This window comes from Peromyscus maniculatus, chromosome 8 (genome assembly GCF_049852395.1).
Source record: "Peromyscus maniculatus bairdii isolate BWxNUB_F1_BW_parent chromosome 8, HU_Pman_BW_mat_3.1, whole genome shotgun sequence".
NCBI classification, from domain to species: Eukaryota; Metazoa; Chordata; class Mammalia; order Rodentia; family Cricetidae; genus Peromyscus; species Peromyscus maniculatus.
The window spans coordinates 28,556,810-28,569,492 of NC_134859.1; the positions used below are offsets into that span (position 1 = coordinate 28,556,810).

At 43.5% G+C, this 12,683-nt stretch overlaps 1 protein-coding gene across 2 annotated transcripts in view; it reads right to left on the reverse strand.

Annotated features, from left to right (window-relative positions):
* Positions 1–12,683, reverse strand: part of LOC143274554 (uncharacterized) — a 52,098-nt gene that overhangs the window by 34,197 nt on the left and 5,218 nt on the right. The window contains exon 3 of one of the 2 annotated variants that reach the window (XR_013053233.1): positions 7,751–7,852. The exons of the other annotated variant lie outside the window; for it this stretch is intronic. The gene's annotated coding sequence lies outside the window, so the exon portion shown is untranslated. The remainder of the gene's footprint in view (positions 1–7,750; positions 7,853–12,683) is intronic. 2 annotated transcript variants of the gene reach the window in all.

A 12,683-nucleotide genomic window follows, 5' to 3' on the forward strand; every position in this document is an offset into this window, starting at 1 on the left:
TAATATAAAATACCTTGGGATAACACTAACTAAACAAGTGAAAGACCTTTTTGATAAGAACTTTAAATCTCTAAAGAAAGAAATTGAAGAAGATATCAGAAAATGGAAGGATCTCCCATGCTCATGGATAGGTAGGATTAACATAGTAAAAATGGCAATCTTACCAAAAGCAATCTACAGATTCAATGCAATCCCCATCAAAATCCCAACACAATTCTTCACAGACTTGGAAAGAAAAATACTCAACTTTATATGGAAAAACAAAAGAGCCAGGATAGCTAAAAGAATCCTATACGATAAAGCAACCCTTGGAGGCATCACCATCCCGGACCTCAAACTCTACTATAGAGCTATAGTAATAAAAACAGCTTGGTACTGGTATAAAAACCGACATACGGACCAATGGAATCGAATTGAAGACCCTGACATTAATCCATGCACATATGAACACCTGGTTTTTGACAAAGGAGCCAAAACTATACAATGGAACAAAGAAAGTATCTTCAACAAATGGTGCTGGCATAACTGGGTGTCAATATGTAAAAGATTACAAATAGATCCATATCTGTCACCATGCACAAAACTCAAGTCCAAGTGGATCAAAGACCTAAACATAAATCCAGTTACACTAAACTTAATAGAAAAGAAGATAGGAAGCACTCTTGAACGCATTGGCACTGGAGACCATTTCCTAAATAAAACACCGACAGCACAGACCCTGAGCACAACCATTAATAAATGGGACCTCTCAAAACTGAGAAGCTTTTGCAGGGCAAAAGACACAGTCAATAAGACAAAAAGACAGCCAACAGATTGGGAAAAGATCTTCACCAACCCCACATCTGACAGAGGATTGATCTCCACAATATATAAAGAACTCAAGAAACTAGACATCAAAGCACTGAACAGTCCAATTAAAAAATGGGCTAAAGAGCTAAACAGAGAATTCACAAAACAAGAACTACAAATGGCTGAAAGACATTTAAAGAAATGCTCAACATCCTTAATCATCAGAGAAATGCAAATCAAAACGACTCTGAGATACCATCTTACACCTGTTAGAATGGCTAAGATCAAAAACACCAATGACAACGAATGTTGGAGAGGATGTGGAGCAAAGGGAACACTCCTCCACTGTTGGTGGGAATGTAAACTTGTACAACCACTGTGGAAATCAGTATGGCGGTTTCTCAGAAAATTAGGAATCGAACTACCTCAAGACCCAGCCATCCCACTCTTGGGCATATACCCAAAGAATGCTGATACATACCATAAAGATACATGCTCAGCTATGTTCATAGCAGCACTATTTGTAATAGCCAGAACCTGGAAACAACCTAGATGCCCATCAACGGAAGAATGGGTGAAAAAAATGTGGTACATATACACAATGGAGTACTACTCAGCAGAGAAAAACAATGAAAGCATGAAATTTGCAGGCAAATGGATGGAACTAGAAAAAATCATCCTGAGTGAGGTAACCCAAACCCAGAAAGACAGTTATGGTATGTACTCACTCATTGGTGGATTCTAGATATAAAATGAACAATCAGACCACAACCCATAGAACCATAGAGGCTATATATATAGCATGGAGGTCCCTAGGACGACTGTGGCATATAATAAATTTCAGTTTTACTCAATTATTGAAAAAAAAATAGCCAAATGAATGGAAACACATGAACTATGAACCAAAGGCTGAGGGGCTCCCAGCTGGATCAGGCCCTCTGAATAGGTGAGACAGTTGATTGGCTTGATCAGTTTGGGAGGCATCTAGGCAGTGGGACCAAGTCCTGTGCTCATTCCATGAGTTGGCTGTTTGAAACCAGGAACTTATGCAGGGACACTTGGCTTAGTCTGGGAAGAAGGGACTGGACCTCCCTGGACTGAGTCTACCAAGTTGATCACAGTCCTCGGGGGAGGACTTGTCCTGGAGGAGGTGGGAATGGAGGGTGGGCTGGGGGTAAGGGGAGGACGTGGGAGGGGGGAGAATAGGGGAACCCATGGCTGATATGTAGAACTGAATGGTATTGTAAAATAAAAAATATATATCACACACAAAAAAAAAAAAATAAGAATGTCACAATAAAAAGGAACTATTAAAAAAAAAAAAAAAAAAAAAAAAAAAAAAAAAAAAAAGATTCAGCTGAAACACAACCTCTCCTTACCCAAAGCTGAGTCTAGAAGTCCTGCATTGGCCACACTGCACTCTATATATTCTGTGGATGACTTTCACACCCAATTATTGTGTTCAAAGTGGTCTTTCTCACGTTTGTACCCTGTGATTTCAGAAAACATAATTGGTCTCTGACTTATGGTAGAATTAACATCCTGTAAGCGCTACTGAAATTAAAAACAGTATGTCCAAAATGTGTTTAACACATGTAACCTACTGAACATCCGGTGTTAGCCACAGAACCTCAGAAAATGCTGCCATTAGTTGGAAATCGCAGCTCACTGTCACTGCCCAGTGTCACAAGTGAGGACCTCAACATATATCCCTAGCCCAGGAAAGAACTAAAGTTCAAAAACCAAAACGCCATTTCTGTTGAATGCGTGTCATGTTGCACCATTGTGAAGACCAGTTCTCTTAAGCCAGAGAACATCTGTATTTGTCCCAACCGTAGGAGCTGATGACAGAGCTGTGTTGGGTGGGACATAAGCTTTAAATTTCACAAAACACTCAGTTGCATGAAGATATATTTGGAGCGTGCCCTTAGTGTCTCTTTCCATGTCTTTTCTGGTGCCCTCCTGTGAACTTTCTACATGTCTTTTAATGCTGCATTGGTCTCCACATTGAGACCAATGTCCTGCAACATTCACAGGACAGAAGACATTTCTGAGGTCTAAATCAGGTCTCTGCAAATCTCCCCCGAGCTCTTGTTTCATCGAGATAGATTCAATGATTATTTCATTCATGTAGCTTCACCCGTAAATAGTGACAGAATTCAGAAATCTGAGCTACACTAATATGGAAAAAATTCTGAAGGCACTTGAAGTCCTTGACAGCTGAAGCTGGGACATCTGAAATCCATGTGACAGGGACTCAGATTGAAATGTTCTCTGGGATCATTAGAGGTGTGCTGTAAACTGACTCTTCTTTCCAGGGAGAAAACACAGTCTGCTGCTCCATGCCTATTGCCACCATTTTTGAAGCACTACCAAGTCTTACAGATACTTTCTTCCAGGGCTTCTCACTGTCCCTCTCTGCTCATGTTAATTTTAACAGTCTTGTGAATGTTCTACCCCATCATACCAAGCTCCGTGCAGTGTTTCTTTAAATAGTATTCATATGTTGAAATTTCAAAAAGAGCTGGAAGTACTGATGTACTGGTAAATGTTCCAAACCCTCCTGTCTGGGGAAAGATTTATTTATCTATTTTTATTTTAGTCTTTGACTTTTCATATGTGTATATACTGAATTAGAGAAATTTGCACCCCCTGGCCCCACTGAAACCCTTTTTCTTCCCAACTATCCTCCTCTTACTTTGATATCTTTTGTTTTTCCCAGGAACCCTCAGTGAGAGGTGGAGCCTCGTGAGCCCCACCCCCACCCCACCCCCTGTATATTGAAATGGTAATGGGGCCAATCATGTAAAGATGTGTTTTGTTTGGTTTTACAGGCAATGATAGCTGCTGTGAATTCATGAGTACAGAATGCAATGGCTTTATTGTGTTCAGAAGACACTGTGTCACAGAACTTCTCTCCAACCTTTGGATCTCACATTCTTTCCACTGTGTCTTCTGAGCTTATCGAGGACTATGGGGGTCCAGCCCCTCGATAGTCCCCTCCCAGGGTCCGCGGAAGGCTCTATCAACCAGCTGAGGATCTATTCTTTAGGGTCGGTAAATCAGTCTACGCACGCAGAGTTCTTTGGTCCATTCGCTTTAATTCTTCTGGCATAACATCCTTTATACACAGCTTCAGTTCTGTTCTCATATCTAGCTCCTTTCTTGCCTGATTTCTCTCTATATTTATCTACTGTCCCCTCTAGGTTCTATCTTAATTCCTTCATCTAGTTCTGTCCCTTCTAGGTTCTCATCTATCTAGTTCTTTCCCCCATCAGCTTCTCTCCCATCTCCTTCTCTCTCATCTGGCTCTTCCTCATCTTGTTCTTCCCCATCTGGCTCTTCCTCATCTTCCATCTCGTTCCTCTAGTCCTCTCTTTTAGCTCTTCAATCTAGTTCTTTCCCATCTCAGCTCGTTCCTCTCAAGTCCTTACCCATTTAGTTCTTCCATTCTCTTTTCTCTTCTCCGTCCTCTCCTGCCCTGGGAGTTCTGGTATATATATATACTTACAAGCAGTATTTCCTTAGCAGTGCAAAGCCAGGCTTCCAGGGTCAAATGGAGGGGTGATAAGAATAGGCTTAATTGACACATCCACCAGGCCTTCTCAAACAGGTAACCTGGATGCTTAAGTCTGTTCTTAGAGAGTACAGAGGTATCTCTGATAAGTTACTTTCCTCCATCCGGTGATGGACCTGGCCAGATGCTACCAATAATGATAATTACAGGGAGACTTGAACTGGGAGTTCTGGCTGAGCATAGCTGTTAGCACAGAAGGTTATCTAAAAATTCCTAGAAGTGGTTAGGTAAGTAGTTAGAGGTCTATAAAGTTAGTAAGGCTGTAAGAAAGGAGGGGTCTGAGCTAAATTGTGTAAAGCTATTACTTAATGTCTACCTGACCTAGGCGGTGTCCCCTTGTGGAATTACCTTAAGTCAGGAGACTCGCTTGTGGGTTGTTATCATTGTTAGTCCACCTGGGACTAACAATGGGCGCCCACCTGGGTGGTGTTTCCTGTAGTCCTTGAAAGTGGCCAAGGGAGATATCTGATTCCAGAGAAAGCCTTTCCTGAGGCTGTTCTCCAAATACCTGGAATGTGTATGTCCAGAGAGTGATCAGTCCACACTGTTAGCCTTTCTTAGGGGAAAGTCAATTGGGAAAACTATGAAGGCGCACATGATTTTCATAACAGAAGACAGCTGATATATAACAAGCCAAGTAACACCAAAAACTCCTTGGGATTTGGCTTCCTCTGGAGGAATTCCATGATCCTTCCAGGTAGTGACTTTGCCATAACCAGCTGAGTTCTTATGATATATTCCTGTGGCCCGCAACATGAGCTGACTCAGGGGTGGGGTGATACAGCGTCTAGCTTAGGCCTGAGCACTCCACAGTCACTTACTCTCTGCACTTTGACCAGGTATGGGTGTCTGTGTTAACACCACGTACAGAAAAAAGAAGCTTCTCCAACAAAGACTAAGAACAGCACCAACCAACCTATGGGCCTAAAGAAGGCAGCAGTTTGTATGGTGGCTAAGGTATGCAACAGCAAAGCAGCACTGGACAGCAAGATGTCATGTGAGTGCTCAGTGAAAACACGAGACCTCATCAGAATACTCTGCAGACCATATGACCCACCAAGAGGATGCCAAAGGCCATCCACTGCTTGCAACAGCATTTCCATATTTCTAACATCATACCTTTGATCCCATTATGCATGTGATATCATACATACCACATCGGAAATCCCATATGACAGAAAGGGGCAGTAAACTCCATGTTTTGGAAAATTCCTGCCATTCTGGAAATTACCCCACCCTTCCCCTGCCTTAGTGCACTAATTATTCTCCCCATCTGTTAGATTTTTCCCATGAGTATAGTCTAATCTGTGCATATGGGACTCACCCCGAGGTCACCTACGAGAACCCCTGAGTGCCTACTTTGATTTTATAAGAAAAGTTTTCTCCTAATTTTTTATCTTGTTTCCAAATTCTTGCTCTGGGGCTGACACAAAGCTGGGAACGTTCAATGTGAAGTCTCTCTCTATCCCTAAGTCCTCTGCAGCTCCTCACTGGTTGGCAGCAGCCTTGGCAACCCAGCCAGGAAGTTACGAGGAATTGGTCAGTTGTCTTATGGCTGCATGTCTGGTCTTTCTCAGATTGGAGTTAATGTGCTGCAGACATGGGGTGGAGCAGTGAAATGAGATTACGGTGCTCCATCACCCCTTAAGACTCCCACGAAAGAGCAAGTGCAGCAGCAAAGAGTGGCCTTAGGTCCTTCTGCTGACTACAGGAAAAATCCCATCCAACAACATAGGGTGCAGGGCAAAACCACCATTCTCCATCCTTGTGACTTCTCCCATCGTGCTTAAATTTATGGTTCTAGTCCCAAATCTCCCTTTTACCCATTAGCTGATCTTAAAAACACATCAAGCTTTCATTATGTTTCCTTCCCAATGTATAGAGCCATTCTCTGACTCTACCGTCTACCATCACACACACACACACACACACACACACACACACACACACACACACACCGCCTGGACTGTGGATCCTGTGCTCTCAGACAGCATCAGACATGGTGTTCACAGAGAGCAACAGCCTGGATGGCCCAGTGAGCCTCTAATGAACCCCCGCCCCAACGCACACACCACCCCCTTTCCTGTGTCTGATACTTGGCTGGACCCCTCCGTGAGCCCAGGGAGAAAGATGTTGGCTTTGTCCAGCCGGCTGTGCCTTGACTGTTCCATACCATCTCAGATACCTCTTAGGGACCACGGCAGCTGCTAAGATAGTCAAGATGGAAGGGAGATTTCTGGCAGCTGTACTCGGTCCTGATGCGTCAGGGACAGAGTACTCATTGGCTAAAGCTCAGAAACAGGGTCCCCAAAATGCCAAGCACTGCAGCAGTTCCCAAGCTGTAGCCATAGACCCTCACAAGCAGCGAGGAGCTTGGAGTGCTTAAGTTCATTCCCAGTCTCTGGGAATGGAAGGCAGGGCCTCATGTACCCCAACTCTTCTTTCACCTTTACAGATACACCCTCACTCATTAGCAACCTGCTTGTGGTGTCTACTTCACTACAACTTCCTTCTTGCAGCAACTTCTTGATCGTTTCAGTGTTCAGAGAAGTCTTGCATGGAGTTAATTATCTAAAAATATTTATTTCATGTGTTTGTGTCTGAGTGAATATCTGTACACATATGTATGCAGGTGCGTGTGGAGCCCCAAAGACGGCAATGAATGTCTCTGAGCTGTTGTAGGCGTTTATGAGACACTTGGCTTGTACATGGGTGCTGGGATCTGAACTCTGGTCCTCACAATTGTGCAGCAAGTGCTCTTAACTATTGAGCCTTCTGTCCAGCTTGACATTCTACACTCTGACATCCTTCCTCAGCAATGGATTCAATTGCTCATTCTATATGTCTCTGAGCAAGAAGTCTTCAAGTTCCTTCTTGCTCAGTCAGTTCTTCTCTTTTCTCTTCAGTCTGTGTCAGGGGGCAAAACAGGAGCCATTTTGCTTCTTTCCTGATGCCTTCCCTAGAAGTCTCCATTACCCTGCTACAAAGTACTTCATAACTAGTCATTGCTCAAAGCTCACTGCCCATTCCGCCCAAATAAAAATGCCCTCCTGGACAGTTGATTGGCTTGATCTGTTTGGGAGTCAACTAGGCAGTGGGACTGAGTCCTGTGCTCATTGCATGAGTTGCAGGGTTGCTTGGCTTGGCCTGGGAGGAGGGGACTGGACCTGCCTGGACTGAGTCTACAAGGTTGATCGCAGTCCTCGGGGGAGGCTTTGCCCTGGAGGAGGTGGGAATGGGGGATAGGCTGGGAATAAGGGGAGGGGGTGGGAGGAGGGAGAACAGGGGAACCCGTGGCTGATATGTAGAACTGAATGGTATTGTAAAATAAAATAAAAGGAAAAAAAATGCCCTCCTGTTCTGAAGGCCTTATCAGGCACTTACCATTGCCACTGTTCTTCATTGATTTCTTTAATAACTGCTTTATTTATTTTCCCTTCGCCTTTCCGGTCTCTGAGATGTGAGTGAACTTATCATAGTGAACAACTGTTGAGGGAAGGAAGAGGGAAGCTGAAGAAGCTCATGAAATTCACAAGGGTCAGGAAGGTCGGACAGTTCCGAGAGTCACAAGCTCCACCCACAGGGTTATGAAGGCAGCAGACAGCTGCTTGGGCGGGGAGAAGACTCTCCACTGGTGGAGTCGCCTGCAAATTGGAACTCCAGAAATGCAGCTCTCATGAGATGTCACCCAGGCTGTATGTCACATGATTCTATTCACTTACTATACCCAAGAAGAAAAGCACTATTATCGGGACTGAGGCCGGAGCCTTTGCCAACCGTTAGGCAGCCTGGCAGCCTAATCAATATCCCCAGCTGCTGGGCCCCACCCAGCAGCCTGCCTGTCATTATCAGAGAAGTGGGTTAGGGAGACCACATGATAACCTGCTTCTTAGAAGGCATCAAATGGTGTGTTGGATTGCACGTAAACTATGACAACATCTAGAAGGTTATAGCAGGGCCTGAGGAAAGCTTAGCATTATTTCAGAGACGGTGTGGTAGCTCATTTAAGAACTGTCTAAGAGATTAATAAAGTACACCTCTGGGCGTGTCCGTGAGGGCACCTTACAGACATCTAAGTCTTGAGGACACTGCTGTAATGAGCTGGTTAATCCCTTGATAGATTCATCATTATGACAGCATTATTTCAAGATGACACAAGGTACGAGGTGGGCATTGGGAAGGGACATGTATTTAGTGGCTATAACTTTCCTTGGCCTCTTGTTGTATGCCTTTTTTTCCCCCTCTGTGTTTCCTGGCTCACAGTGAATGACATCACTGTGTTCTACTATACCTCCCCACCTCTGATGCATCAACACCTTTGAGATGATGAACCAAAATAAGTAAGGCTTTCCTTTAAGCCATCCTCAGGTATATTGGCCACACAGATGCAAAGGTAATATAGAAGACAGTATTCGAGCATCAACCCTGGTCCTCCTGATGGATGGATTGCCCTGGGAACCTATTTTGTTACCCAGCAGTCAGCCTCTGATAGCAGATGAATATTACAAAACTTAGCTACAGGGCCCTAGACTCCCATGCATAACTACTAGACACTGGATTGGGGTTATTGAATTATTGGGACAAGGCAAAGGAAATGGAAAGGGTCCAATATAGCCAGACTAGACAGACTTTAAGATGTAAACCTCAGTCTTGGTTTGGTGATTAGAATATACTGCATAAATCAAAATGTTAATTAAATGCCTCAATCTCTATTCCAAAACCAATCTCTATTGGTTTCTAGACCAAGCAGGGCTAAACAGTAAGACCCTGTCTTGAAAGGGGATATAAAAAGCAAAAGTTATTTCTGTCTGTGAAGACCCCAGCTGGTTTCTGCTCTCTCTCCATCTTCATATCTCTCCATATGCATATGAGTTTATGTATCAGATTCCATGGGTGGGTAGATGTTAGTGGAATCAGTGGCCTTCAAGTTCTTCAAATCCAGCAGGTAGCTAACCTTGGCTCTTTCTTGGTTAACATCATCTTTTTTTTTTTTTTTTTAACAGCAATTGATTGAAAAGGATATGTAGATACACAGCTTAAAGTCACCTCGTTGGTAAAAGAGAGCCCATAAAGTCACTGAATCTCTCATTGTTTCGTCAAACAGTTTCCATGCATTGACTCAGAGGGGCCAGCCCCTCAGCTGCCTCTGCACTGTAGAACACTGCAGAACACGTAATACACAGTAGATGTTTCATAGAATTGGAACTGTTCTTGACAGCTCAATGGGTGTCTTTTTTTTTTTAATAACTAATCAACCGTGGCAAGAAGTGGGTGGCTCTCTGTGGATTGTCTGATGATTCTTAACACTAGTAGCTGTGACGTGGGAGGATTCATCTGTCACAAATCGCCACATGTCACCCAGATTTTACCTCCAGTTTCTTACTGCTGGGTCCCTCTGCCAGTCTATTTACCTTTTTTTGTACAGGCCACCAGACACCTGAAGCTATTACTCTTTCCTATGTGGTATGGTGTTGCTCCTTTGTCTTAACACACATCATATTCAAGAGTGGGTGTCAAATTGGAAGGTCAAACAGCTCAGGACTCTAAGCTGCATATAACAGAGAGTACCACCTTGATTGGCATAAGCATACAGGGTACTTGATTGGCAAATTCAGTAGGAGAGTCGGGTATAGGCATGTTGTTAGACAGGCTTAGCTGGGTCTCATACCCTCGGACTTGGTCTTGGTTGTTTTTATGTCTCAGTATTAGAGGCAGTCTCTGAGTTACAATGGTTTCATGTGTGTGGTTGCTTTGTTGCTGCAGTACTTTTAAGATTTTTACTCATTTATTTTAATGTGTACATGTGTGTGCACATGCATGCCTGAGCATCTTTGTGGGTATGTGCTCATGCGTGCAGGTAATCTCAGAGGCCAGAGGTGTTGAATTTCCATGAAGAAGGTTGTGAGCTGTCTGAAGTGGGTCCTAGGAACCGAACTGGAGTCTTCTACAAGAGTCATATGTGCTCTGTACCACCAAGCCATATCTCCAGTTCCCTGTCGGGGTACTTTTATTTGAGGCAGGGTTTCATGTAGTTCAGCCTGAATTCGAATTTGCCTTATAGCTGAGTACGATTTTGAACTCCTAATCCGCCCACCTTTACCTTCTAGGTAAAGGGCTTGCATGCATGCATCACCATGGCTAGCTCTTTAAAATTTTACTTTACAAGCGTGTGGTAGCAATTATGGATAGAAACCATGGCTCTAGTTTTTAACTTTGTTTGGGACATGGTCTCTCTATGTATCCCTGCCTGTCCTGGAATTCACTATGTAGACTAGACTGCCCTCAAACTCACAGAGATGCTCCTGCATCTACGTCTACCCCTAGAGTGCTGGGATTAAAGTTGTGTCCCACCATGACCGGCTAGTTTTTTACTTTTATTTTTCCTTGAGCTAGTAGTATGTCATATGATGCTTTCCTGTAGCTGGGCAGCCACTCAGCCCCACCCTCTCTAGCTTGAACAACCAACACTGCAGTGCACTGTGTTGCTAAGCTAGGGTGATTGGCAGGTCAAGTGTATTCAACAGACTTTGAACTACAACATTTTCTATTCAGAGTTTATCAGTATATAAACCCCACTGTAAGAAGAGGAACATCTGTCCAGGCTTCCTTTCTCAAGTTCAATAGGAAGTTTTCCTTCCCGACAGTTCAATCAATCAAAAGCCCTAGTGTTTATTACCTCCATTCTGATTAGCCTCATGGGTCATGATCCTTGAATTGTTCATTAAGAACGAAGATAAATATTATCTCAATTCTTCTGTCCATGGCAATCGGCCAGCAGGCCACACAGCTAGTCTAGTTCAAGGTGGTATTGGAATAAGAGAAAGAAGGACATGAGCAGGGAAGCATCTAACACGTGACCAGGACCATTGGTCTCCATCCTATCTGGTTAATCTTATCGTACTTGGAAAATGGCACACAAGTTCATACCACCCCCTACTGCAGATGGAATCAGAACAAACACAGAGAAAATAGCCGGGTAAATAGGGATACACCAGCTAAGCTGAGGTTTGAAAGCAACAATAAAATTTTTTTTTTTCTGCTGCCATTAGAAATTTAAGATAGTCACAAATGTTCAGGTTGATTAAAAGTCAGTCTGGGAGAAGAGGAGTAGGAATTCGGCTCAGTGGCAGACTATCTGCTTAGCATGTACAAGGCTATGCTTTTGATCTCCAGCACAGTAAGTCAATAGCTTTGTTAAGAAGGAAAAAGTAAATCTGGCTTGTCGTTTGGAAGAACCAAAGTAGTGCGTTCAACTTGATGGGACCCTCACTGGAAAAAGTGCTGACATTTTGGTGGTAATTGGGGCAATCTATTGGCTGGATAGTAGAATTAGAAGTACCTTTCCTTTTCATCTATCTATCTATCTATCTATCTATCTACCTATTTATTTTTGAGACAGAATTTCTCTGTGTAGCTTTGGAGCCTCACCTGGAACTCACTCTGTAGCCCAGGCTGGCCTTGAACTCACAGAGATCTGCCTGCCTCTGTCTCCCTAGTGCTGGGATTAAAGGCCTATGCCACCGATGCCCAGCAGTACCTTTCCTTTGCTTAGTTGAGCCAATGGCAATCAGTAATTTTGAAGAAAGTAGTAGTGGCAGGCTTAGAGTACTTAAGGGTGTTGGTGTTGGTGTCTGCAGCCTACCCTTAAATGGATCAGTGGCACACACACAGAGAGAAGTTACATACAAATGACATTGACAATTGAGTCTAGACAATGCGTATACGGGTGGTGATCAGAATATTCTCTCAATTCTCCCACAAATGGCATGTTGGGAAATTTTCAGGAAACTCTGTCAAATCCAAAGTAAACAACAAAATCAACACACACACACACACACACACACACACACACACACACACACACACAATAGCAACCACCAAACTTGCTTTATTTTTCTGCTGTCTTCTTCTCAAGTCTCAGATTAGTTCCATAAAAGAGACTTAAGCTTGTTTTGGTATTAAAATAATGCAAGATGTATTGCTTTCCCAACTAAATAGGAAAAGCACTTATGTACTACCAACTATGTGTCTACATCTCTGTTAATAGGGTGTTATAATTTCATTTGGTGTGTGTGTCTGTGCATGTGTAGATTTAGTTGTGTGTTCAGGTATACAAGAGCACACGTGTCTGGGCCAGAAAAATCCCAGGTGCTTCTTCCTCATGTGCAATCCCTATTTATTTGGCATGGAATCTTCCAAGTAGGCTAGATTCACTGGCCAGTGGGCCTGGTGTGGGAGCCCGTTTTCAGGTTCCTCGTGGCTTTACCCAGCAGGTCCGCATAGAGGATGATTGGACCACGGGCTTGAGTGCAGGTGT